Raw genomic sequence first — 24,052 nt, 5'->3', positions numbered from 1 at the left:
AGCATGCATGCCTACTCAGTTGCTAACTTGTGTCTCTCTGACTTTGCAACCCCATAAACTGTAGCCCACCAGGCTCCTCTGTCCATGGACTTTCCCAGGCAAGAATACTGGAGTGGGTTGCCATCTCCTTCTCCAGGGGATCTTTGCAGATCAAACCCGTGTCTGCTGCAGTGGCAGGTGGGTTCTTTACCACTGAGCCACCTGGAAAGCTCCAGAATATGGCAGCATCCACCAATGAAAGTTGCTTGTTGAAGTGTTATGCAGAATCAGGCAATAAACCGGCAGTTGATCTTATAAATACATTACTTTTCTGTAGTATCTTACCAGACTTGGTTTGCTTTTCCACAGAAGACTAGACAGCCTCTTTCTCCTATCCTTTTTTTAAATCCTAATTTTAGAAAGGTCACTCTGTTTTTCCAAGAGATGATTCAAGGATTGCTCACAAGCAATTCCCAACAGAGCAATACCATGCCCTCCTGCTGTCCCATTTAAATTGTCTAAACTGCACGGCGTTTCCATTTACTCTCCCTTTAGAGTGAAGCTGCAAAGCTGAGAAGACTTGAATGGCCTTATATCTTCAAAGAAGTGCCTTGAGCTCTGGAATGCCACAGAGTGGTAGAAACCACCGAACACCAGGAAATGTCAACAATGTGACAGGAACGCCTGGGCAGGTGATTAGGGCCTTACTTTAGGTATTTTCTAGAACAAGACTACCAACACAGTCGAACAAGAAATGGGTCTTTTTTCCGACAGAAACTAACTGATTTTGAAACACATTGATAACAGTGTGTGCATAAATTTAAGGACATACTTTCCAGTCAATTCTTTACTACACTTTGATGTTAAGTGATTTGATTGATAAATTAATAACTATTACTAAAGAAGAATTAAAATTTACAATAATCTGAATTTCGGTCCTAATGTCAATAGAAATCTCTGGACTTTGACCACATAGATCATTAAAAAAGACATAAGATCAAACTAATTTTAATAGCGAAAGCTCATTTACATTTATTTGTCGTCTATTTCAAGCTTATCTTAAAGGAGAACTAAAGTGTTCCCAAACACTATATGCCAAGAGTAGCATTTAGAAGTTTAGTTACTTCTGAGCACAGAATATGAAAACACAGAATTAATAATTATAATTGATAAACTTTACTGTAAATATAGTATTTGACGATGCATTCAGTAACTAAACAAAAGCATTTTATATGCAAATATAAAGAAATAAACTCCTGTCTTCAATATTGGTTTTAATCTTAATATTTAGAAATAATCATCATCAGTTTCTTGATAACTTTTCTTAAGTAGAATGTCCTCATAAATCTGACTACTACTTGTTGACTATCCAAAAGAAGCCTCCAATCAGGAACAGTCAAAAGCAAATATACAAAGCGATGTTTATACATACTGGATTTATGTATGCTAATTTGATTAGCCATAATAAACCATAAGACATTCAAAATCAAGAAGAAACAATGCAGTATTTAAAGTCCTCTAACTATGAACTGTACTTACCTTGTTCAGTTTTAAAGATCATATTTTCTATGAAAAGATACTTATATTTTTATAGTTTGATAATCTCATATTACAATAAGGTCAATAAAATATTTTCATAGTTATTCAGACACACAAAAACAGTTTCAAGGAATTTCTTTACAACACCCATGCACACATGCCTATTTTCAGAATTTTCAAAATAGCAATTACTTCCTTAGATTTATAGCCTATAACCCATAGTAGTTTTGGTATCCAAAGCTTAAATACTTTTTGTTTCTATGTAAGTGATTTTAATCTAAAAAGCACTTAATAATCATAACAACAGAGCAAAAGTTTGTTTCATAAACACTTTATTATCAGCCTTTGTTTTCTGATACAATGCTTTAAAAATACCCTCTGTTGTATAAAGGACATTGTTGCAAAAAGGCAGTTCAAAACTTGTCCTTCCCTTCCTTTCATTGATCTGTTGCCTCTTAGGTAATATGAACAGCTGTCTCCAGCTCACCCACAGGCAAGCTGAACATAATAATAAGGTTGTGTTACTGGCCTGTATCTATGAATGATTATACAGTGGGTGCCAATTTTTTCCATTAAAGATAAGGTAACAAAGATACCATAGAGAAGTAAGCTGGTTAGCGAAAACAAGGGAGTGCTTTCTGACTTTAAGATTTAGTTATTTCTCAGTAACCACAGAGTTTCTCTTTCAGTTGGGTTTCCAATAAGGTGAAGGTGCCCTCTGTAGGAGACTCCCAGTAAATGCTTTTTCTTTATATTTGGTTGACAGTGTACAAGCTTTCCCTCCTATTTTCCAGTTTATAAACAAACATAGTATCTGTGCTAACAAGTATGAGCTCTTTATAAATCTTAGAGGAAAATTATTATAAAGCCTGCCATCGGCTATGCAAATCTCATGCCTTTCCAAAACGAGAGAAATCAGACACTAAAAAAGGTGTGCAGCACATTGGTGTTGGCTATTTACTGACATTATGGTATGTAATAGAGTGGATGCTATAAATTCAGAGGAGTTGCTGAAAGCAGGAAGACAGAAGGTCTTTCTTGGCATAGTTGAGTGAATAGTGGATCTAAACAGAAGAATCCACATGTGGAAAGACACCTTCGCCACCTAATAAATACACCTCCCCAAAAGGTCTTCTTATCTTCCCTTCTTATAAAGGTTACCATAATGCAGATTCATTAACAGTCCCACTGGGCAGCATATAGCTCAGTAAGAAATTGCTTTTGTTAGCATGCTCCTAGAAAGAGATTAGCTGTTTCACCAGATCTCTTGGGGCTCTTTGAAATTTTGGGAATTCTCTCTGTAATTTAAAATGGAAGTTAAAGCCAATGTGAATAGACTAGGGAAAATCTCACAAATTAAACCTCTCCATCTGGAAGTTTCTTCATCACTCATTGCAAAAGTACAGGCTGAATCACTTTTGGTCCAAGTAGGAGAGAGTTCATCAGCTATGATGCAATTACATATACATTAATGCTTTAAGATTTATGTGTTTCATTTGCAAAGAAAAAGCCTAAAATTTAAATTCAGAGCAGCAATTTGGATTTAATTTTTAGTTTTTATTGACCTTGTATATTGCTTAAAGTTTATCACTGAAGTGATCAATTTATACTTTTCTGGACTATGACTTTAGCCCCTGTGGAATGTGTGTAGGAGAGGCTGGTATCACCTGTATTATAAATTAGAGGATGAACAGGTGGGGAATATCTGCCTCCTTTTACCTACCCGACTGCATTTGTTCTTCAGTATCAGTTCAAGCATCCCCTTCTCTGAGGATCTATGTTCCACAGATCCTGGGTCCATACCTCACCTGACTGGCACTGGATCTATACCTCAACTTAAACAATAACACTTAGGGAGAGATTACTATAGCCTGGCACTCTGGTAAACATTTTATATGAATTATTTAATCCTTGGAGTACATGAGACTGGTAGGCAATTACTATTATCCCAAAGAAAACATAAGGACACTGCGGTGTGAGAGGTTTAATTACATGTCCAGTCTACCCCAGGGCCTGCTTTCTCTCCCACTACAATACACTCTCTTCTGAATCTCACTTATATTCCCACCTGACTATCTTTCACACGCTCAACTTACTTGCATCTCCGGCTTCCTAACACAACTGTCTGATGAGTCCCCAGCCAGGACTCTCACAGCAATCTGCTGTCCCTCTGGATGACCGAGCATTGCTAAAGATGCTCCCAGAGCTATGCAGATTGGTATCCTTAATTACTCTTGACTCTTAGATGCCAGCTTTCAATTTAAGCTAGTTTATCCAGAAAGGGTGCTGAATAAGCTCACATCATGTTAATAGGAGGTCAGGGCTCCAGTTGGTCTCAGAGATGAATAGAGCCAGAAAAGAAAATCCCACCTCATAGCATGTCTGATCACTAAAGACACATTTTTTTCTAGATGCCTTCCTCAGTTTCTCAGTTTCGCTTCTCCCATGTAGCTGAACTGACACTGCCTAGTGGCTACCAGGCCCAGTGCTTCTGATCCACTACCGGAGGATGGACTGAGTTTGGCTTTCCTGATCCCTAAGGTCAGAAATCCAAGACAGGGCTCTGATTGGATCTCCTTGGAGAAGTTACATTCTGGATGAAGGAACTTGTCAAGGGCAGTATTAGATAGTGGTTTTTCCCGTGGTCATGTATGGATGTGAGAGTTGGACTGTGAAGAAAACTGATCGCCGAAGAATTGATGCTTTTGAACTGTGGTGCTGGAGAAGACTCTTGAGAGTCCCTTGGACTGCAAGGAGATCCAACCAGTCCATTCTAAAGGAGATCAGTCCTGGGTGTTCATTGGAAGGACTGATGCTAAAGCTGAAACTGCAATACTTTAGCCACCTCATGTGACGAGTTGACTCACTGGAAAAGACTCTGATTCTAGGAAAAGTTGGGGGTGGGAGGAGAAGGGGACAACAGAGAATGAGATGGCTGGATGGCATCACCGACTCTGTGGACATGAGTTTGAGTGAACTTGGGAGTTGGTGATGGACAGGGAGGCCTGGCGTGCTGTGATTCATGGGGTCGCGGAGAGTCGGACACGACTGAACTGAACTGAACTGACTGAACAATGTATGGGGTGTAAAGTAACAGCTAGAATTCAAAACCCAGTTTGTGTGTGACCCAGGACCAGTTTACATCCTGTGCCTCCATTTTCATATCTGAACAAAAGGAGATAATAATTGTACCGACTTCATTGAATTTTTATGACAATTAAATAAGTTAGCTTAAAAAAAACTTTGAATATAGTGTTTGTTGTTTAGTGGCTAAACAATAGGGACTCTTTATGATCCCATGGACTGCAGCACACCAGGCTTCCCTGTCCTTCACTATCTCCTGGAGCTTGCTCAAACTCATGTCCATTGAGTCTGTGATGCCATCCAACCGTCTCATCCTCTGTCGTCTCATTCTCCTTCTGACCTCGATCTTTCCCAGCATCAGGGTCTTTTCCAATGAGTCAGCTCTTCCCATCAGGTAACCAAAGTATCAGAGCTTCAGTTTTAGTATCAGTCCTTCCAATGAATATTCAGGGTTGATACCCTTTTGGATTGACTGGTTTGATCTCCTCTCAAGAGTCTTCTCCAGAACCACTCCATAAGTGTTATTCGAGAGCATCAGTGTATTAGTTATCACTGATTGTTCAGGTCTTGAGGTTGAGAAAAATATCCACTCACAGTTGAATCACTGTAGGCAAAGAGGAAGAGTAATTTAAAAGCATTGAAGCTCACACTTTGAGGGATATGTTAAGTGTTGGGGCTGGTAATTTTTCTAGAAGAGGGACATTTAGAAGAAGGGCTGAGAAGTGTTATACAGACAAATTATCAGATGCCAGCTATACAATTATGGAAAATATATCATCTCCTGTACCAGTGAAAGGCCATCAACAACCCTTTTGTGTGCCCTTGATCAACTCCATCTCTTCTTTCCTTCAGTGATAATTCTAAACCTTCTAATGGTAAACCTTGCTCCTCATGTTGTTGTTTTAGTTGCTAAGTCATGTCCAACTCTTTTGAGGTGCTATGGATGATAGCCCACCAGGCTTCTCTGTCCATGGGATTTTGCAGGCAAGAAAAATGGAGTGGGTTGCCATGCTCTCCTCCAGGGGATCTTTCTGGTCCAGGATCAAAACTGTGTCTCCTGCACTGGCAGGCAGGTTCTTTACCACTGAGCCATCATGGAAGCCTTATTGCTCATGTACTCAATCTATATTCTCTAACGATAGTTCTTTTGGTGTAACAGGAAATTCATGATTGTCAAGTCTTCACCTTTTCTTGCTTGGATGCAGCTAGAGCCCTCTGCTGACTCCCTTTTCCAATATTGCCCTTCATCCATCTACAGTAATTTCTGATCCACACTGAAACTTCAATAGATCTTCTATATAAATTTGGTCATGTAGTCCATAGACTTAAAACTCTTCAATGACATTTCTTGCCTTTCAAAACGAAGTCCAAGGTGGTACTGAGCCTGACCTAGAAACCTTCTTTTCCTCTCCTGTTTTGTATTTGAATATTCTCATGTGTGATTTTTATTTTAGAAAGTCTAAAGTACTGAATTTGTAAATTAAATCATACTATTCCTAGGGTTAAAAATACTTCCATTGCTTCTTATTAGACTTTGAATAGCACTCTGTTCTCTCTTGATAGTGTATTTTATAACTTCTAATATTTTTAGTTTTAAAGATTGTTAACTTCTTTATTGTATGACTGTATCTACTAGTAATAAATTCTTTTATCACATTTCTATTTTATACCGTTCTATGTTCTCTAGTGGAGTGATTACATATAGAAGGTATACAATATTCATTGAATGATAAATAGCCTACTATAAATAATATGTATATACTGTGTTATTTCATATATCTGGTTTTTGTTTATGAGTACTTCTTCCAGAATATATTTGCTTAGCTCTTTCTCTCCCTTCAGGAAAACTCTCCAAGAAAGATTCTGTAAACCTGCAAACAATCAAATTATCTCACATCTATGCTGTTGAATTTTACTTTATATCCTTTTCTATATCTCTATTTTATTATTATTATTAAAATTATTATTATATTATTATTTGTGTGTCTGTCTTCAATAATGACAAGGAATGGGTCTCAATCATATTCTAATCGTCTCTTAAAATGATGCTTAACATATAATAATCCTCAAATTGAAATTTGTTTTATGACACAGATTAATTTCCACCTGAATGACAAATCTTGATTGAATAAAATATTAAAGGATAAATGATCTAAATAGTTGTATTCAACCTCTTCCTTGATAACTTTCCTAATAATTTGAGCCTAAATGCTTTTCTTATCATTTATTTTATATACTATTTAGTTACTAATTCAGTGTCTTGTGAAATATACCATTACCTTCAACTACTATTTTCACCTTGGGCAGTTTAGATTTCTAATGGATTTTATCTCATTTTTTCACCCCATCAGCTAGAGAATAAGTGTAGCTGATGGGGTGAAAAAATAATAAATAAAATGAAAAATGCACACATGCATATAAAAACCATATGTTCATTTGATTCAATCTGGATAAATTTGAAGTACGTGTAAATTTAGAGACATTTAGAATAGATGGTCTACTATTATAGTTAACTTTTCTTCATAACAATAAAACCCAGAACTTTGTGACTGGAAAAAACTCACAATTTCATTTATTTTTGTGTTTTCATGGGACTGCTGGAATGGTACTTTTGGTCTGGGTCAGCTCAGCTGGGTTGTATGGTCTACAGGAACTTCTTTATATGTCTGGTGACGAGCAAATTAGCTGAGCTATGATTTTCCCAGGCAGTTGTCTTAGCTGTGAGTATTGTACATGTTAACTGATGTACATATGCAAAACATTCTCTAGGTAGGACTGAATTCTGTCTCTCAAATTCACATGTTGAAGTCTCAACACCCAATGTGACAGTATTTGGAGACAGAGCATCTAAGAGGTAATTAAGATTAAGTGAGTCATTAGGGTGTGATCTTAACCTGATAGGATTGGTCACCTTATAAGAGGAAGAAAGAGAGGAAAGGCTATGTGAGGACACAGCAAGGAGGCAAGTATACACACAAGGAAGGAAGGTCTCCCTAGACTCCAATCTTCTGGCACCTTGAACTTGGACTTCTCAGCCTCCAGAACTGTAAGAAATAAATTTCTGTTGTTTAAGCCACCCAGTCTACGATATTTTGTTAGGGCAACCTGAGCAGGCTAAGACAATAGGTATACACCTAAGAGCAGACGTGCATGATTGTAGGGTGTAAGCATTTTCAAATTATTAGGTAGTGTCATGTTGTTTTCCAAATAATTACATCAATTTACGTTCCAAAAGTTGTTCTACATCTGTCATAGTACCTGATAATATGAAACTTTTGAAATTTTGGCAGCTAGGTGGATATGAAATGGTGAATAACTACAGTTTTAATTTACATTTCCATTTTACTAAGATTGAGAATTTTCTCATGTATTACTTGGGCTTTTGGACTTTCTTCTTCCGTCAAATGTCTGCTCTTTTGTCCATTAAGAATTGTACCATTTATGGTTTTCTTTCTGATGCATATAGTTTATATATTCTGAATGTTAATCCTCTGGCAGTTACATGTATTGAAAACTTATTTTCCTCAGTCTATGACTTGTATTTTCTTTGGGACAGTTTTTGATGAACAGACATTCTTCATTTTAATGTAGTCAAATTTATATCCTTTTTCTTTACAGATTTCTCTTTCTGTGTCTTACATACCAGATTTTTGCTATGTTAAGAGCACAAAATTATTCTTTATTTTTCTAAAATTTTATTTTTCTTTTATACACTTAAGCCTTTTTAGTACAGTGGAAACAGATAAGTTTCGCAGCAGAGATGAAGAGGTGAGGAGAGACGGGCAAAGTGTGTTGCTACTGGCATCTAGTGAACTGAGGTCGGAGATGCTCTCAAAAACACTACCATGGACAGGTTACCTTATCACAGCAAAGTATGTCAGGCCAAATATCAATAGTGCTGAGACTGAGAAATCCTTCGAGTAATGGTGCCTATAATTCAACTTTAGCCATTATTCTTTTTCAAAGCACTTTATTTATTTTTATTTTGGGCTGTGCTGGGTCTTCATGGCTGCATGTGGGTTTTCTCTGGTTGTGGTGAAAGGGGCTACTCTCTAGTGGTGCATGAGCCTCTCATTGCAGTGGTTTGTCTAGTTGCAGAGCACAGGTTCTAGGGCATGGGAGCTTCAGTAGTTGCAGCACATGAGCTCAGTGGCTGTGGCGTATGGGCTTAGTGGCTCCAATATGTGGGATCCTCTAGGACAAGGGATCTGATCAGTGCTCCCTGCATTGCAAGGTGGACTCTACTGGACCACTAAGGAAGCCCCTAACTAGTATTCTTAAATATTTTATGTGTGCTTAAAAAGGAAGTATACAACTGTGAGCACAATTGGCTTCTGTGCTCTATGTACCTTGTTGATTTTGTGGTTCAGTTTTCATCCTCTTACAGATGGTTTGACCATATGATTTATTATTAAGAAAATTGTACTGAAATCTCCCATTTTCTGGATTAGTCTAGTTCTTATAGTTCTGTGATGTCTTGCTTTAAACACTTTGAGGTCTGCTTTTAGGTGATATAAGATGAGAATTCTATCTTTCTGGTGATTTGTAAGGCTTATTATTTTCTCTGCTAATATATATTTCCTCAAGTCTATTTTGTCTAATAGATCTTTATGAACACATCTTATCTTTAAAATTTGTTTAGTATTCATCAGTTATGATATTATAATCCATTTATTTTACCTTTTCAGGGCTGTTACGTTTTACTGTGTCTCTGTAGACACTATGGAGCTACTGGCTTTGTCCCTTTCTTCCTTTCTGTTTTTCTCTTCCTTTCTCTTTCTTTCTTTCTGTTACCAATTGATATGTTTTTTAAAATTGTGATAAAATACATATACCATAAAATTTATCATTCTAACTATTTTTAAATGCATACCCAGTGGACCACTGGTAAAGAATCCACCTGGCAAGCAAGAGAGGCAGGAGACACAGGTTTGACCCCTGAGGACACCTGAAGGTCCTCTGGAGGAGGAAATGGCAACCCACTCCAGCATTCCTACCTGGAAAATCCCATGGAAAGAGGATCCTGGTTGTCTACAGTCATAGGGTGGCAAAGAGTTACACAAGACTGAGTATACATATGCACACATGCACACACAGTCAATTTAACTATATGTATATTTTCATATGTCAGATCTCTAGAACTTTTTCATCTTGCAAAACTGAAACAGTTCTCCATTTCCCCGTTCCCCAACCTCTGGTAACCACATTGCACTTTGTTTCTTCAGATACCTCATCTAGGTCAAATCATTTGGTATTTGTCTTTTCAGTTCAGTTCAGTCGCTCAGTCATGTCCAACTCTTTGCGACCCCATGAATCACAGCACGCCAGTCCTCCCTGTCCATCACCAACTCCCGGAGTTCACTCAAACTCATGTCCATTGAGTCGGTGATGCCATCCAGCCATCTCATCCTCTGTTGTCCCCTTCTCCTCCTGCCCCCAATCCCTCCCAGCCTCAGGGTCTTTTCCAATGAGTCAACTCTTCCCATGAGGTGGCCAAAGTATTGGAGTTTCAGCTTTAGCATCAGTCCTTCCAATGAACATCCAGGACTGATCTCCTTTAGAATGGACTGGTTGGATCTGCTTGCAGTCCAAGGGACTCTCAAGAGTCTTCTCCAGTGCCACAGTTCAAAAACATCAATTCTTTGGCACTCAGCTTTCTTCACAGTCCAACTCTCACATCCATACACGACCTCTGGAAAAACCATAGCCCTGACTAGATGGACTTTTGTTGGCAAAGTAATGTCTCTGCTTTTTAACATGCTGTCTAGGTTGGTCATAACTTTCCTTCCAAGGAGTAAGCGTCTTTTAATTTCATGGCTGCAATTACCATCTGCAGTGATTTTGGAGATCCAAAAAATAAAGTCTGACACTGTTTCCCCATCTATTTCCCATGAAGTGATGGGACCAGATGCCATGATCTTAAGTTTTCTGAATGTTGAGCTTTAAGTCAACTTTTTCACTCTGTTCTTTCACTTTCATCAAAAGGCTTTTTAGTTCCTCTTCACTTTCTGCCATAAGGGTGGTGTCTAGTGAATGGCTTATTCCACTTAGCATAATGTCTTCAAGATTCATCCATGTTGTAGTATATGACAGGCTTTATTTCTTTTTTGAGGGTGAATAATATTTCATTGTATGTATATTCCACATTTTCTTTTTTTCTGAGAGAATGTATTTATTATTATTTTAAATAAAATTTTTCCCAAAGTCTTTGTTATGTACTTCAGTACAAATAGCACTTCAATATGGAGGGGGATGCTAAATAGTTTCAAATAGATGGAAATGAAACATATTTGGAAAATGTAAGTACAGATTTTGTAACAGACACCATTCCCTATATGTGATAGCCAAGTCATGCTTAATAATCATTTAAGTCTTGATCAAATATTTTTTTAATTTTTATTGGTATATAATTGCATTTCAATATTGTGTTAGTTTTTGCCATAAAGCAAAGTAAATCAACCATATGTAAACATGCATCCCCTTCCTCTTAGACCTCCCTCCCATCCCACTCTCATCCCACCTCTCGAGGTCATCACAGAGCATCTAGCTGAGCTCCCTATGCTATACAGCAGATTCCCACTAGCTATTCATACATATGTCAATGCTACTCTCGCAATTGATCCCACCTTCCCTTTGCCTGCTGTGGCCACATGTCTGTTCTCTTTGTCTGCTTGGCCAATGAATTTTTCTAGTACTTCACAAAACTTAAAAATATTTATTTAAGGATAATTACGTTTGTCTTAAGAAATGACAATTGTCTGCAATTGTACTGCTGCTGCTGCTGCTGCCGCTAAGTCGCTACTAGTCTTTGGCAAAAACAAAACAAAACATAAAAATAATATAGGAAACCAGAAACACCATAGTGATATTTTAATGCAGATGTTTCTTCATTCCCTATTAAAGAAAAACTCTGGGAAATCTTCCCCCAGGTAGGGGGAGGTCAGAAGTATTTTTGAGAATCTGAGTGGTTCCCTTCTCCTTTGCACAGCCCTAGGCCCTGGGACACATTCTCCTAGCCCTCATGAGGCTGGGCTGGGCAGTTGGCTCCTCCTTATGTTGAGACTCCAAAACCCCCTTTGATTACTTTCTTGTGCAAGATTGCTTTCTTTGCAATTGTGTCAACTAGAGAAACAAAATGTTGCTTTTACTCTAATGAGAGATAGGTAATGTCACCTCAGTTCAGTTCAGTTCAGTTCAGTCGCTCAGTCGTGTCCGACTCTCCGCGACCCCATGAACTACAGCACGCCAGGCCTCCCTGTCCATCACCAACTCCCAGAGTACACTCAAACTCATGTCCACAGAGTCAGTGATGCCATCCAGCCATCTCATTCTCCGTCGTCCCCTTCTTCTCCCGCCCCCAACCTTTCCCAGCATCAGAGTCTTTTCCAGTGAGTCAACTCGTCGCATGAGGTGGCCAAAGTATTGCAGTTTCAGCTTTAGCATCAGTCCCTCCAATGAACATCCAGGATTGATCTCCTTTAGAATGGACTGGTTGGATCTCCTTGCAGTATAAGGGACTCTCAAGAGTCTTCTCCAACACCACAGTTCAAAAGCATCGATTCTTCGGCGATGAGCTTTCTTCATAGTCCAACTCTCACATCCATACATGACCATGGGAAAAACCATTGCCTTGACTAGACGGACCTTGGTTGGCAAAGTAATGTCTCTGCTTTCTAATATGCTATCAAGGTTGGTCACAACTTTCCTTCCAAGGAGCAAGCGTCTTTTAATTTCATGGCTGCAATCAGCATCTGCAGTGATTTTGGAGCCCAAAAAAATAAAGTCTGACACTGTTTCCACTGTTTTTCCATCTATTTCCCATGAAGTGATGGGACCAGATGCCATGATCTTTGTTTTCTGAATGTTGAGCTTCAAGCCAACCTTTTCACTCTCCTCTTTCACTTTCATCAAGAGGCATTTGAGTTCCTCTTCACTTTCTGCCATAAGGGTGGTGTCATCTGCATATCTGAGGTTATTGATATTTCTCCCAGCAATCTTGATTCCAGCTTGTGCTTCTTCCAGCCCAGCATTCCTCATGATGTACTCTGCATATAAGTTAAATAAGCAAGGTGACAATATACAACCTTGAAGTACACCTTTTCCTATTTGGAACCAGTCTGTTGTTCCATGTCCAGTTCTAACTGTTGCTTCCTGACCTGCATACAGGTTTCTCAAGAGGCAGGTCAGGTGGTCTGGGATTCCCATCTCTTTCAGAATGTTCCACAGTTTATTGTGATCCACACAGTCAAAGGCTTTGGCAATGTCACCTGCTTACCTGTAAATTTAGTTTGGCTACTCTGCTTATTTTGCTTTTACTTGAGAATGCTGTAAACCTTTTTACTTGAAGTCTTACCTGGGAACAAATTTCTCTCATTAGACAGATTCATAGTCAACATGACAGCATTGAAAGGATAGCTCAGTTCCCATCTCCAAACTCTCATCACCCCTTAAACTTCAGAACAGCTCAGCTTCTGTTCCCATCGAGCCCATGTCATATGATGTTATGAACAGTCAGAATTGGACTGTGCCTGGGCTTTTTATATTTTCTTTATTCATTTATACATTGATGGACATTTATATTGCTTCCATCTCTTAGTTATATTCAACAATGCTGCAGTGATCATGGTTGTGCAAATATCTCTTCACGATCCTGCTTTCAGTTCTTCTGAATGTATGCCAACAACTGAGATTCCTGGGTCACATGGTTTGTTGTTGTTCAGTCACATAGTCTTGTCTGACTCTTTGTGACCCCATGGACTGCAGGGTGCCTGGCTTCCCTGTCCTTCACTGTCTCCTGGAGTTTGCTCAAATTCATGTCCATTGAGTCAGCGATGCTATCTAATTATCTCATCTCTGTAACCCTCTTTCTTTTAGCCTTCAATCTTTCCCAACACCACGGTCTTACATGGTTTCAGTTCAGTTCAGTTCAATCACTCAGTCGTGTCCAACTCTTTGCGACCCCATGAATCACAGCACGCCAGGCCTCCCTGTCCATCACCAACTCCCGGAGTTCACTCAAACTCATGTCCATCGAGTCAGTGATGCCATCCAGCCATCTCATTCTCTGTCGTCCCCGTCTCCTCCCACCCCCAATCCCTCCCAGCATCAGACTCTTTTCCAGTGAGTCAACTTGTCGCATGAGGTAGCCAAAGTATTGGAGTTTCAGCTTTAGCATCAGTCCTTTATTTTTAATTTTTTGAGGAAATTTAGCATTGTTTCCCACAGTGGTTGTATCATTTTAACATTCACACCAGTAGTGCATAAGAGTTCTGATTTTGTACTTTCTACTGGGTGTTCATTGGAAGGACTGATGCTGAAGCTGAAACTGCAATACTTTGGCCACCTCATGCGACGAGTTGACTCACTGGAAAAGACTCTGATGCTGGGAAAGGTTGGGGGTGGGAGGAGAAGGGGACGACCAAGAATGAGATGGCTGGATAGCATCACCGACTCTGTGGACATGAGTTTGAGTGAACTCCGGGAGTTGGTGATGGACAGGGAGGCCTGGCGTGCTGTGATTCACGGGGTCGCAGAGAGTCGGACACGACTGAGCGACTGAACTGAACTGAACCAGCACTTATTCCCCACCCCCATTGTTTTAGTTAGTAGCTCTCCTATAACATGTGATTTTGATATATATTTGATGTACATCAAATGTATATCAAAGGAATTTGATATACATTTCCCTGATATTTAGTGATGCTGGGCATCATTTCATATACGTGTTGGCCATTTGTGTATCTTCTTAGGAATGTATCTTTCAAAAATTAATTTTCTTTCTTTCTTTCGTTATTTTTGGCTATGATAGATCTTCATTGCTGTGCCCAGGCTTTCTTTGGTTGTGGTGAACAGGGGCTGATCTTTGTTGTGATGTGCAGGCTTCTCATTGAAGGGGCTTCTCTTGTTGTGGGGCACAGGCTATAGGCATGCAGGCTTCCGTAATAGCGATCCATGGGCTTTGTTGCTCTGTGGCATGTGGGATCTTCCTGAACCAGGGATTGAACTGGTATCTGCTGCACTGCAAGATGAACTTGTAATCACTGGAGCACCAGGGAAGCCCTGGAGTATATTTTTCCTTCTGTTGAGCTGTAGGATTTCTTTATATATTCTGACCCACAATATATATGTTTTGCAGATGTTTTTTTCCCATTTTGTCATTTACTTTTACTCTATCTTTTCCTCTGCTATGCAGAAACTTTTAAGTTTGATATAGTTCCATTTATCAATTTTTTTTTGTTGCTGCTATTATTGTTGCTGTTGTACTTATGATGTCATATCTAAGAAATCATTGCCAGATCCTGAAACTTTTGCCCTGTGTTTTCTTCTTTTGTAATTTCACAGTTTTAGGTCTCCCACTAAAGTCTAATTCCTTTTGAGGAGTTAACATTTATTTTAAATCCAGGTAGGTATGTTTTGTCTTTTAAATAAGTCATTCAGTCCAATTACATGTACTGAAATCACTAATATTTTGATGTTTATATCTGTCATCTTACTTTGTGATTTTATTTGTACCACTTTTAAAATTTTGTACTTTCTTCTCTTGCATTTTAATTTCTATTTATGGCTTACTTGAATCAAACAGCACTGTGATGGCTGCCAAATAATGCTCATCTATTTCCATTATTCCTCCTATATTTACAAGTTGTCATTCCATTGTAAAAAGGAGCTTTTTCTTCTTCCCAAAGTATTTATTATTCTATTTAAATCATTGTAATCCATTTAATATTCTTTATTTTCGTGTTACAATAGGCCCATTTTGACATGCTGCTATCATTCTTTGGAAGTTCCTTTATTTTTGAAAATCTGGTGCCATCTTGTGCTTTTCATGCCCCAGTCCTAGAGTGAGCTATTTCTCCAAGGAATTCCAGTTCTTTGTGGATGACTATATATAGGAAACCAAGATCTGGATATTCAATGTGCCCATCATTATGTATGTTTCATTTCTAAGTTCTCTCAGTAAACAAGGTAGGGAATGCTTTTTGTATAGGCATATTTATAAAAACCATAATTAGAAAAAAAAAAACATTGGTCAAACACAGATTTATGTTTCTATATCTATTTCTATTTCTAATGTCTGGTAATTATATATGTATCTAGGTATCTGTACATCATATATCTATATATCTTTGTATCTATCTAAGTATCTATCTATTTGTCATTTATCTATCCTGTGAGTTTATGTATCTCCATTCTTAATCCAGTAATAACATTGTGTTAATTCTGGCTTAGTTTCCCCACTCTGTTCTGATAATATGAAATCTGACTTCCATTACCCTCAATGTTATTTACTTACTTGTCCAATCTTCTTGTATGTAACTGACACCCCCAGCATGCTAGCTATCTTCATGGTCTTGGCCTTTCTGTTGTGTTCTCAGATTACGGTCTAGCCACTACCTCCTCTGTTGACTGCTCAGCCAACCCCAACTCCACCTCTTGAGCCAAACTGCAACCTCATCCCCACCAGTTTCTGATATTTCTTTGAACCCCAAGACACCACCACTTCCTTGGCTCCTCCATGTTTTTCAGCCTTGGCCATGTTCCACAAGTAGCAAAGGAAAAGAAAAGAGGGAAAAGAAAGCATGGACAAGAAATTTGAAGCTCAAATTTATCTGTGTGTTTAAATATTCACAGAATAAGACAGACTTTAGTGTTCTGCTTCTGCCCTGAATTTCCCCTTTTCATTTATTTCTTGGTCTCAGAATATCTTACTTTCTCACCTACTAATGGCTGTGTTTAAGAAAATTTTTAAAAATTACTTATCCAGAATTTTTTGTTGTTTTCAAAGGTTGACCTGGGTACTTGGTTTTCTGTAATGCCAGAGATGGAGTTGGAAGTATATATGAAACCTGTATGCAGGTCAGGAAGCAACAGTTAGAACTGGACATGGAACAACAGGCTGGTTCCAAATAGGAAAATGTGTACGTCAAGGTTGTATATTGTCACCTTGCTTATTTAACTTATATGCAGAGTAGATCATGAGGAACGCTGGGCTGGAAGAAGCACAAGCTGGAATCAAGGTTGCCGGGAGAAATATCAATAACCTCAGATATGCAGATGACACCACCCTTATGGCAGAAAGTGAAGAGGAACTCAAAAGCCTCTTGATGAAAGTGAAAGAGGAGAGTGAAAAGGTTGGTTTGAAGCTCAACATTCAGAAAACTAAGATCATGACATCTGGTCCCATCACTTCATGGGAAATAGATGGGGAAAGAGTGGAAACAGTGTCAGACTTTATTTTTTTGGGCTCCAAAATCACTGCAGATGCTGATTGCAGCCAGGAAATTAAAAGACGCTTACGCCTTGGAAGAAAAGTTATGACCAGCCTAGACAGCATATTAGAAAGCAGAGACATTACTTTGCCAACAAAGGTCCGTCTAGTCAAGGCTATAGTTTTTCCATTGGTCATGTATGGATGTGAGAGTTGGACTGTGAAGAAAGCTGATCGCCGAAGAATTGATGCTATTGAACTATGGTGTTGGAGAAGACTCTTGAGAGTCCCTTGGACTGCAAGGAGAGCCAACCAGTGGACTGAACTGAACTGAACTGATGTAAATGTAATATCTGAGGTTTTAACATTTTAACCAAATGGATTAATTTTGAAATTAGTCTAAGGGCCTGCTTCCTTGAAATTGGGAAAATAAATTCTATCCTAAGTGACTTTTCCAAAGACATACTCTAAAAAATTTTAGAGTCCAGACTTTTTCTTGTACCCTGAATTTTCCACTAGTCCTCTTCCTATCTTAATTGCAAAAATAAGCATAGAGTAATGTAATTGTTGGAAGGAGGAGAATAAGAGTAAGAAGTTAATTTGGATTTTCTACTTTAAATGAACCAGAATAACTTTCATGGATTTGCCGTTTTATTTTTCTTTATTCCACTTTATTAGGAGAAACTGTTCCAATTCTAGAAATAAAGATTGAGATCACTGATTGAATAGATGCAATATTTCTTTGTAGAGACAAATTCTGCTTTCTCAAGCATCTTATTTTCTTATCCTATGGCAACAGGAAAATATATGAGAGTCATTCTTTGTAATCTGTATGTCATCCTTTATCTAAATGTTATCACTATCTTCCCAGATTTCTATATTGGACAATTAAAAGTTTGTATGGCCAAGCTTTTTAAGTTGTAAAGTAAGAGCTACGTAGTTGGAATATTCCACCTATCATAATTGTCTTATACTTCCCAATGTAATTTTAAATAATTTAAAAAATATTTCTGCGTTTAACTCATGGGATATGAGAGTGAGTCATATGTTGATGGATCTGCACACATTCCTTCATGTTCCCCTCCCCACTTCTAAGAATTAACTCAGTAGAGTGGTCGAGGTACCTTGGAAACTACGAATTGCCCCCCAGGACTCAGTTGCTGTAAGACAGTTCAGTGCATTCTTCTAGTCTCCTAGTCACTGTCATATGTGCAGAGGTGGTAGGCATGGACTTTAGGGGTACAAAGAATCTTGGCATTCTCATTTGGGATGCTTAGACAGAAGTACAGCCACTCCAGTACTCTTGCCTAGAAAATCCCATGGATGGAGCAGCCTGGTAGGCTGCAGTCCGTGGGGTCGCTAAGGGTCGGACACGACTGAGCGACTTCACTTTCACTTTTCACTTTCACACATTGGAGAAGGAAATGGCAACCCACTCCAGTGTTCTTGCCTGGAGAATCCCAGGGCCAGGGGAGCCTGGTGGGCTTCCGTCTATGGGGTCACACAGAGTCGGACACGACTGAAGTGACTTAGCAGTAGCAGCAGCAGACAGAAGTACAGACTCACTATCTACAGGTGGCAGTGGGGAGATGTGGTCCTGATTGCTTCTGGCACATTTAGCAGTCCTATTGGAAAGGAGACTTGAGTTGAAGCAGGTATCCTGGAGAGTAGAGAAGAAAGAAAGAAAAAGTCACCACTAAATCTGCCAACCAAGGAGCCCACGCTATCTCTGCACTTCCAACTATTGTAGCTAATAAACTCACCTTTTTGTTTGGGTTTTCTTGATCCTCACAACATAAGAAAGTACCCAGTCACAGCAACATTGAATAAAAAAAGCACAATAGAATGAAATCAAACCAACCAAGGGTATAAATCATGAAAAAAATTTTCTATGACAAGATAAGAATTAGAAAAAGAATACTAATGCTTTGCAAAATGTGGTCAAATGATAAATGTTTTTGTAAATAGGTTTTATGATTTTTTGGTCAAAATGAATAATGAGCAACAATAGCTTATTAACTTTCAAAAAACATTCATTAAAGGAGAAACACAATGGCAGATCCAAAGTGGTTTAGGCAAATTTACCCTTATACAATTAAATACCAAGTATCTTCGTTTTTTGAATGTTGAGTTTTAAGCCAGCTTCTCCTTCACCTTCATCAGGAGGCTCTTTAGTTCCTCTTCGCATTCTGCCATAAAGGTGGTGTCATCTGCATATCTGAGGTTACTGATATTTCTCCTGTCAATCTTGATTCCAGCTTGTGCTTCATCCAACCCAGCATTCCACATTATATACTCTGCATATAAGTTAAATAAACAGGGGGACAATATACAGCTTTGACGTACTCCTTTGCCAATTTTGAACCAGTCCATTGTTCCATGTCTGGCCTGGGATGTCACTGTTTAATAGTAAAGCATCTCTGTTTAGGGAGATGAAAAAGTTTTGGAGATGGATGAATTGTTGCACAATGTTGTAAATGTACTTAATGCCACTGAAGTGTACAATGAACCATGATTAAATGGTAAAGATTATAGTGCTTATGTTTTGCCCTAATAACCACTGATACAACAAAACATGATGCATAAATTCAATTATAAATGCTTCCAGTTTTTCCCAACAATGAGAGTCTATGTGGGATGGCCAGTAGGAATGAATAGAAAAGCCAGATGCAGGTTCATGAAGGGACAGATGATGCAACATGTGCTTTGGTCAGGATAGATTGTCTCTCTCTTTCTCTTTTAAAAATGCTTTACTACTTTATTTAATGTGCAAAAATCATCACTATCTAAATGACATGACTTCAAAGCAATTTAAAAAAATACTAGATGTGATTTGATATCACATATATGTGGGATATAAAAAAATTATAACAATGAACTTATTTACAAAACCGAAATTGTCTCACAGATACAGCAAAGAAACTTATGGTTACAAAAGAACAGAGAATGGAGGGAGGGATAAATTAGGAGTTTTGGATTAACAGATACATACTACAATATATAAAATTGATGAGCAAGGAGCTACTGTATAGCACAGGGAACTATATTTAGTATATTGTACCTATAAAGGAAAATAATCTGAATATATTAATGTGGTTGTTCAGCCACTAAGTCATGTCTGTCTCTTTGCGACCCCATGGACTGCAGCACGCCAGTCCCCTCTGTTCACGCTCTCCCGGAGGTTGTTCAAATTCATGTCCACTGAGTCGGTGATGCTATCTAACCATGCCATCCTCTACTGCCCCCTTCTCCTTTTGCCCTCAGTCTTTCAATGTTAATATATATTTTATATACTCAATATTAATATATATTCACTTTGTTGTACACCTTAAACTAATACAACATTGTAAATCAACTATCTTCAATTTTTAATTAATTTATTTTCAGTTGGAAGATAATTGCTTTACAATATTGTGTTGGTTACTTCCATATATCAACATGAATCAGCCATAGGTATACATATATGCCCTCCCACTAGAACCTCGCTCCCAGCTCCCAGCCCATCCTACCCCTCTAGATTGTCACAGAGCACCAGATTTGACCTCCCTACCTCATACAGTATTGAAATATATACATTACCAAATGTATTAATAAAATTAGATAGCCAGCAGAGATATAATTCAGTTTTTAAAAATTGCTAGACTTCAATATCTAGATTTCATAATATAATGGGGAACTTTGGCATCAATGAATCTCCAGACAAGTGAAAATATTAATTTCAATTTGGGAACAATCATTTATTTGCCCACTTAAAATGTGAATTCTAGGTTAAAGCATTGCCAGGTAACCTAGGCTCCAGCCTAGGCTGGAAATTCTCCTGGGATGGAGATTTTATTGCTTCTTGTGACAGCATATTCTATTACTTTACATAGCTGGGATCACTAGAACATGCCTGTAAATTGGGCAGAAGCCCACAGTCCTCATCCCATCCGTACATCAAATTCATTTTTCATAGGATAATAATATTTTTACATTTATTGAGTTCTTACTACCAGAACATGCCAACACAATGCTAAATGCTTTAAGTGTACCATCTCATCCTATCCTCATAACAACTGTAGGAAGTAATTGTGTTTTTACTTCTACAGGCTTCCATTTTTATAGGAGAATTGTTAGCTTTTATGAAAAATAAAGAAGCGACAAGTATATCTTCTCAAGGGGCTTTCCTGGTGGCTCAGATGAGCCTGTCTGTGATGTGGGAAACCCAGGTTGTATCCCTGGATTAGGAAGATCCCCTGGAGAGGCATGGCAACCCACTCCAGTATTCTTGTCTGAGAATTCCATGGACAGAGGAGTCTGGTGGGTTACAGTCCATGGAGTCACGACGAGTCAGACACGACTGAACAACTAAGAATTTCAATATCTTCTCAAAGAGCGTTCATGACCTGGTCATCTGCTTGCATTAAAGCAAACTAGATCTCTGTTCTCTGCTTCAATTTCTTCCAAATATCGTGTAAATTGGCAATGCTGGAGGACACAAGCATGAAGAAAATTTATAATCTTGATCACTTTCCCCAAATGTACATAATGAACCTCACTTGCAGAGTTCACAGCATCTTCTCCTGATGCATAAAAACAGAGCTCACTTTCTCTTTTTAATTTAAATAAGCTATTGAGATCTCCTATTGTATTTCTTTTATTATAGTCGCTGCATCTGTGATGCATGATCTCAGTTTTCCACATTTAGACTGAACTTCTTAACTTTCTTGTCAGCAGTGACTATTTCTCACTAATCAAATATATTTTTAATACTTAATTGGGACTCAATATTATAATTCTTGTGATTCTAAAAATGCCTGTATTTTATATTTGACTTGTGGTACACAGATGAGACACAATTAAATGAAACAGGTTTCTATTTTCAATCAGACTCAGATACACAAAATATAAAGATACAATCAGATTCTGATTTAAAAATATTTTTCATACATATACTTATTCTTTATCCCTCTGTGTATTATTATGTAATGTGGATTCATGAGAAAGAAACACATGATACATGGAGGGTTCAAGAAACCCAAATGATTAAAACTTGAAATACTTTGTTCCACCACTGAGAGTACTCTTGACTTAAAATATTTTATGTGGACACCAGTTTCTTTGTATGTCTTCATTTTTCCTCCATTCCTCACTACTGGATTTTTAAAATATTTTTGAAATGTGTGTATTTGCTTTTGACTATGCTGGGTCTTTGCGCTGGGTGGTCTTTTCTCTAGCTGTGGTGATTGGGCCTACTCTATAGCTGTGGTACATGGGCCTCTCATTGCTGTGACTTCTCTTGTGGAACATGGGCTTTAGGGCGTTCAAGCTTCATTAGTTGCAGCACATGGGCTCAGTAGTTGTGGGTCCTGGGCTCTACAGCACAGGCTCAATAATTGTGGCTGCTGCTGCTAAGTCGCTTCAGTCGCGTCTGACTCTGTGCGACCCCACCAGGCTCCCTCGTCCCTGGGATTCTCCAGGCAAGAACACTGGAGTGAGTTGCCATGTCCTTCTCCAATGCATGAAAGTGAAAAGTGAAAGTGAGGTCGCTCAGTTGTGGCACAGGGGCTCAATTGTTCCACAGCATATGTGATATTCCTGGACCTGGGATTGAAGCCATGTCTCCTGCATTCACAGGTGGTTTCTTTACCACTGAGCCACCAGGGAAGCCTCTGGATTTTTAAAAATCGAAATGAAGGGACTTCCCTGGGAGTCCAATGGCTAAGACGCCACGATCCCAATTCAGGGGGTCTGCATTTGATCCCTGGTCAGGAAACTAGATCCTGATTGCTGCAACTGAAAAACCCTGCATGCTACAACAAAGATTGAAGATACCACATGCCACAATTAAGACCCAGTGCAGCCAAATAAATAAATATATAATATTAAAAAATCTAAAAGGATGTACAGATGCATTTTTGACTCATTTTGATTACTCCATACCAATTTTCTCTTCTGTAGTTACAGATCTTCTGTTAACATTCTTACTTCTGACTCCCGCAACTCCCACAACATGCTGCTCTGTTATATCTGCCTAACTTTGTTTCCGGCAGGTCAAGCGAGTCTTGGTTAAAAGCTGGATAAAACGGGGAAAGCTTACTGAGAATACAGGTTACTAAATTCTTCAAACCTCTTTCTTCAATGTTGTCCCACAAGCAAAAGGTTCACTTCTTCCAGAGGTAGTTGGTGCAGACTGCACTTATACTGTTGTAGTAGTTTGTGGAATAAGCCTGAGAGTCTTCATGACTTTTCAGGATAAAAGGAACTATTTAGTACCTTTCATCTATTAAATAAGACTTCACCATTTGAATTGAAAAACAAAAGCTAAATTTAAATGAGGAGGAATTGAAATACATAAAAAGAAACCTGCCCACCCATGTTTTACTGTAGACCAAATTAAAAGTCATTAAAGTTATTTCTTTTAATCCATTTTCTCTGTTATCCACAGTGCCCACCCAGATGAGAATTTGCAGGGCAGCAGACCAGTGCACATTTAATGACTCAGTAATCATAACTATTAAAATAATCATAATAACACTTTGCGCTTACTGTGTACCTTTCATCCAAGAATCTCAAAGTCCTTTCTAAACATTAATTAGTTCTCCTAACACTTCTACCAGATAGAGAAATGTCGCTGTCCCATTTCCCTGGTGAGGAAACTGTCACACTGAGGTTGTGACTAGCCTCAGGCTTTTCTGTGGGCTGTAGCTCTTCTGAGGGCTGTAGCTCTTCTGAGGCTGAGATCTTAGGAAACTCAATTCCCGTCTGGTGCATTCATCTTTCATGGTTTTACATTCATTCTAAGTAGAGGCTGAGTTCCCAGAGTTGCTTAAAAATTGTCAATGAGCTGTGAAATAATTTTAAGAATATATGCAAATCCCCAATGAAACTAGTAAAAATAGGACCACAAGAATAGGATAGCATGTGAACACTTCCCTGATGCGCATTTCTAAATCTTTGTTCCCCAAATGTCACAACAAATAAGACTAAAGTCTATAATCAATTTGTGCTTGCCTTGATTCTTTTCCAGGTTTTCTTAATTATACCACGTCACTGTTTTTACTTTCTATACTTGTTAGGTTTCTCTGCGGTGTTTCATATAGAAAAGTTCAACTCTCTAGCTGATTCAATTTCTTGTAAAAAGGATATTGTAGATAAAAAATTGAAAAATCTGCATTAATTCCTTTCATAAATATGATGCTAAAAACTTTAAACAGAAACAAATATACATGGGGGAAAAAAACCTTCACCTTCTAAAATGAA

This window comes from Moschus berezovskii, chromosome 13, assembly GCF_049115385.1.
Source record: "Moschus berezovskii isolate FMDL1 chromosome 13, NW_MosBer_1.0, whole genome shotgun sequence".
Taxonomy (NCBI): Eukaryota; Metazoa; Chordata; class Mammalia; order Artiodactyla; family Moschidae; genus Moschus; species Moschus berezovskii.
This window is presented reverse-complemented; position numbering follows the sequence as displayed.